The following is a 5645-nucleotide window of genomic DNA, read 5'->3' as shown; positions in this document are numbered from 1 at the left end:
GGAGACGGTTTACGCCAGCGATTTTATCATCCGGATGAAAGTAAACGTTTTCCTAATCTGTTCCCCCTCTTTGAAGGTTGCTTTTTTTTATCCTCATAATGGGAGATTTATTGATTCAAATATTGCATCCAGTCGATATTGCTCGCAACTATGAAAAGCAAGCTTAACGTTTATCAACGAAAACATTTTGAGATGTCTACTTGGTGTGAAGCAGGCAATTGGTGTGAGCTTAGGTGAAGAAGGGATCAGATTAGAGCTTCATATAGTCCTCTGTTTTCTTATTTTTTTTGTGGTGCCTCGAGGGGTGACAAGGTTTTGACACAATCATGTGTGATGCTGCTGGAGTGCTGGGTTATCTCTTCCGATTCAACCATATATTTTAGCAATGTAAAGGGTTAGAGAATTAGACGAGATTATACAACTCACATGGTGCAATTGTGCGGCAGGTTGATATAGTTATTTATATTTTGTACCTGAGACAGTGCTGGGATGAATGGGTACTGAAAACACTTCAACTCTTCAGATACGCACAAATGTACGGGCTTAGTCTATGCAAGACACGGGAGAAAAAGGAAAAAAGGGTACTCCCTCTGTAAAGAAAGAAATATAAGAGCGTTTAAATCGCTAAAGTAGTAATCTAAACGCTCTTATATTTCCTTATGGAGGGAGTACTAACCAGCCCTGAGATGAACCAGAATTAGTACACGCACAAGGAAACTGTAAAGCATGAATAGAACAAATTGATGACTAGTTGTAGAGGCTGTTTGCGATCAGAATTCAGAAGTCGCAAACTTACAAGGAATGCCGATGAGCATCCAGGACAGTAAAATCTAACTATAGGAGGGAGTGCCGATATAAAGCTTGGATGAGATCAGACGCAAAACTGTTTACATGGTTGTGGTTCATCAAGGTGCCCTGACATAAGAATGCAGGACAAGTAGCACGGCCGATCGGCATCTTGCGGACGGGAGGGCTCGATCTCGACTCCTAATTCTAGTTTGCCGACGTGCATGTCGGAAGCCATCCTGTCGCGCAGCTACCGAGGCAAGAGCACCTGTGGGCGTGACAACGGGACGCTCAACTCCGACGTCGATCGCCTCTCGACGCAGAAGGCAGGCAGCTCGCCCCACGCCATGTCCACCTGACTGTATGGTATGGCCACCTTGCTTTTCTCCCTGCAGTACTGTCGTATCGGCCGCCTATTGTCGACGCGGAGAGTCAGGTTCGATTCCGGGAAGACCACCGGGCTACGCAGCGGATCCAGCCCTTCCATGCCTGAAATCTCGACGGAGAAATAAGGATCCACTCGGCCGCGGGTCGAAACACCCAAGGCTATCGCACTGATAACAACAACCAGAACTAATGCCAGCCCCGCTGCTTCACAAACACCAAAACGCGGGCAGCTTGTCAGATCCTTTTCTCCGCCATCCCCGTCCGCCGCCGGCTGCGGCTCCACTCCAACGTCCATGCTATTGCTCGCCTCCTGTCCTGCCATGGAAGCGTACGTGTTTGATTGATCAAAGGGAACCAGACAAGGCAACTTCCTCTTCCGTTTAAAGAAACAAACTCAGATATGATATGTACGGATAAGTAAGGCAACTTGTTGTGTATGGCCTTTTGCCGTATCTCACGATGCAAACTACAATTTGATGGAGTAACGATTTCATGCCGCCTCAGGACTCATGAGTGTGTCTATAGTATTTTTCTTGCGAACCGCCCAACTCGATCAGCAAGGATTCCCTGATATGTAGGCTTGGCTCGGTGGTTGGGCATGCGGTTGTGCAGCCTAACGACTCGAGTTCAATTCCTAGAATTGACAGGTGATGCACAGGGGTTTTCCTCCATTTATTGAGGATCAAGTTTAGTCTGTGGTGGAATCACTCATCAAAAAATATCTTGATACTCATTTAAAAAATTTTGAGGACCATGTTTATCTTGGTACTCATACTAAAATGGCCGTATGCATTCCTAGTTGGTGCAGAGGCCGGGGAAGTGAAATTCTCCCCCATTAAAAGGGATTAGAATTCATCTTTGTACTATATATTCAAATCAAGGGTGCTGCTCTCCCCCTCCCCCCCTGTCCCCCGTGCCGCTCCCGCGAGCGGCCCGGGCGGAACCCTAGATCGCCGCCGCCACTCCCTTCCTTCGCCTTCCTTCTTCCTCGCCGCCGCCAGGGGACGCTGTCGGGCAAAGCCCGCGCGTGCGTCGGCGGCGGTGGGGCTCCCTCCCTCCTCGCGAGGCTCCTGGGCGGCGCGGGACGGCCGGCCCTCGTGGCGGCGCTCGGCTCGGCGGCAGGTCGGGTCGCCGGCGGATCTGCGGGGCTCCCCTTTGGTGGCACTGCGGCGATGGTGGCGGCGTGGTCTGCGCGGGGCGGCGAGGCGCGGGCTCCTCCTCCTCCCGATCAGATGGCGCCGCGGTGGCGCCGGCGCTCGGGCGTGCGGCGGGGTCCGCGAGGGTGGTCGGCGCGCGACGTCTCCCTCCCCGATCTGATGGCTCCACGGTGGCGCCAGTGCTCGGGCGGCGGTTGGCGTCGGCAAGCGGTGGCGGGCGCTGGGATCTCGGCGGCGCTCCGGCGTGTGCAGGCGGCGGCGCTCCCTGTGCGCGGTCGGCAGCTCCGTCTCTGACCCGGACGGCGCGGGGGATGGCGGCGGCCCGGCGTGGCCGACGATCTGGATGCGGTGGTGCCGGTGGATCGCTGATCTACCGGTACTCCAGGGTCTGCCTGGTGGTGCTGGTGGTGACGGCGGCCCGCGCACGAGAGTTGGATTCCTTTGAACTGATCTGGGTGAAAACTTGCCTTCGGCTTCTGCTAAGGCCGGCGGTGGCGGCGCTATCTGCGGCGTTCCCTTCTTGAAGGCATCACGGTGGAGAAGTTCAAGGCCACTCTCTGCTACCTCCGGGGGAAACCCTAGATCGGATGATCGGATGACGGCGGCGCTCTGGTGTCGTTCCTCCCTTGGGGGCGTCATTTTTGGAGGTACACACGTGATCGAGGGACCAGAGGACAGATTCTTTGGTGGAGCGGTGCTTCATCCTACACACTGATGGCGACGGATCTTGACGGCGTGGCGCAGTGCAGATTCGGAGTTTGCTGTGGGAGGATGGACTCGCGCAGGAGGACGACGCTGTCGGGCGTCGTGGTGGCATCGATGGCAGAGAGACCTGGCACGGTACATGCAACAGTATAACTCTGAAGATGGATTTGTGGCAGGTAGCTGCGGCGGCCTCATACCCGGCAGGCGTCCTGGTTGAGGAGTGCGCCGGACCGGTAGGTGCCCCATACCCGGCAGGCGTCCTGGTTGGGACCTCAGGTCTTAGATGTTTAGGTTTGGCTGCGATGTCTGTTTGATATTAGGCACAGACTATTTGCGCCCCTTCATCAATTGGATAGGTGTAGCGACAGTTGTTGCTTAGACGGTGGCTTTAGTCTTGCTGTTGTATGGCTTTGTAAGGTTTTGTGTTAATTATTAATAAAGTGGCCGTATGCATCGCCTAGATGCAGAGGCCGGGGGTCATCCTCCTTTTCTAAAAAAATGTATACATATAGTCTATGTCAACAACATCAGGTTTCAGCGTGCCACGCCCCAACAGCCCCCCTCCTCCCCGGCGTTTTTGAACCCGGCGCACTGGGTGGCACCTGGGGGCGCCGGGGCAACCGATTTTGACGCAAACTAACTGCGGGTCCGCCGAGTCAGCGACACTCATCTCGCCGTCCTCACAACGCTTCGATTTCCCGCGAGGAATCAATGGCAAGGCTGCCCGCCGGTCAGCCTTTCATTGATTCCTCACAGGCGACGCGGCGACGCCCCCCTTTCCGCCACGCGTACACATGGCGCCCATCCCCCAGCCGCTATAAAAAGCAACGCCCCCCCCCCCCTTGCATGTGGCCACACCCGCCCAAAGCCACGGCCACCGTGCTCTGCCTCCTTCGCCGTGCTCTGCCTCTCTCTCTCTCTCCCCGTGCGTAGCCGTCGCCGACGCTTTCTCCCTTCCTCCCCTATCTCCACGACAATGGGCGAGCGATTCCCGGACGATGGGGCGGCGGCCAATGGCTTCGGCCATCTCACGCTGCATGACTGGGAATCCCATCTGCTGTCGAGGCCAACATCCCGGCGCCTCCGGACATGCGCGCAGGGCCGGGGGGTGGAGGCTCGGCGCCGGCGGCGTCCCCATTCCCCCGCTGCCCGAAGTCACCGCACATGTCGACTACTTCGCCGAGGAGGTCGACCACGTGCGGGCCTCACCGACGGAGGAGCAGCGGGCCCTGCCGCAGTACGCCGCCAGCAACCACGAGGCGTGGGCGGCGTACTTCCAGCACCGGCAGGCGCAGCGGCTGACCTCCACCAACGGGGCGCCGGTAGTGCGGGGCACCAAGAACAGCGAGGGGCACCGCCTATGGTGGGGCGCCCCGGCCGCATGCTCCACGAGGTTCTCCAGCACCTCGAGGGCCGGAACGACCCGCCACTGACATACCCTGCCGCGGCCGCCGCCCCGGTCCCCTGTCGGAGCGCCGGGCATGCAATGGATGCCCAGGAGGTTCGGCTCCTCCTCGTCTTCCTCCTCCCGCTCCTCTTCCCATTCCTTCGGCTCGCCGGCGGTGTTCGGCATCAAGGCTGAGCCCGCAACGGAGACGCCGCTCGGCCGGTGTCGTGGTTCTAAGCCTGACAGTAGAGTGGGGGGTAGGTATGGAGAGGCAAGGTCCTAGCTATGGAGAGGTTGTAGGCACAAAGGATGTACGAGTTCAGGCCCTTCTCGGAAGAAGTAACAGCCCTACGTCTCGGAGCCCGGAGGCGGTCGAGTGGATTATGAATGTAAGGATTACAAGGTGCCGAACCCCTCTGCCTGTGGAGGGGGGTGGCTTATATAGAGTGCGCCAGGACCCCAGCCAGCCCACGTAGGGGAAGGTTTAAGGTGAGTTAAGTCTGGGGCGTTACTGGTAACGCCCCACATAAAGTGCCTTTACTATCATAAAGTCTACTTAATTACAGACCGTTGCGGTGCAGAGTGCCTCTTGACCTCCTGGTGGTCGAGTGCGTCTTCGTGGTCGAGTCCTTCAGGCCAGTCGAGTGTGTCCTCGTTGGTCGAGTGAGTCCTCGTTGGTCGACTGGAAGGCGACCTCTTCTAGGGATGTCCTAGGGTCAGTTACTTAGGACAGGTTCGTGACCCTACCCTAGGTACATAACCCCATCATTAGCCCCCGAATGGATTGAGGCTTCGAGTGAAGAAGGAGTTGATGTCGTTTCCGATTAACCTTTGCGCCCTAGTTGTGCGCTGTTCTGGATCAAAGAATCTCTTCGTTGACGAGGAGCAATTCGTCTTCGGTCGACTCGATCCATTCTATTTTTGCGTCGAGTGATCTTTCGAGCTTCGTCGATCTCCGAGCGACGGATCGCCGGAATCACCGCGTCTGACAGGGAGATTTGTTGTTCGCGGATTCTGCGGGGTGCGAAATTTGGGGGCGCGCGCGAAGCGGGGCGGACCGCGACGTTCGGATGGGACGGGGCGTAGACGCCTCGATCTCCGCGCCGCCTTTTTCGCCACGTATCCAGTCCTCATAACTGCTCACAGATATGATTAGATCGACCGGGCCCACACGTCAGTCACTCGGAAGGGACCTTATAAATGTGCCCGGCGAGAATTTCTGT

Source organism: Triticum aestivum, chromosome 3A (genome assembly GCF_018294505.1).
Source record: "Triticum aestivum cultivar Chinese Spring chromosome 3A, IWGSC CS RefSeq v2.1, whole genome shotgun sequence".
Lineage (NCBI taxonomy): Eukaryota > Viridiplantae > Streptophyta > Magnoliopsida > Poales > Poaceae > Triticum > Triticum aestivum.
The sequence above is the reverse complement of the archived record's forward strand: the minus strand, read 5'-3'. Positions refer to the sequence as shown.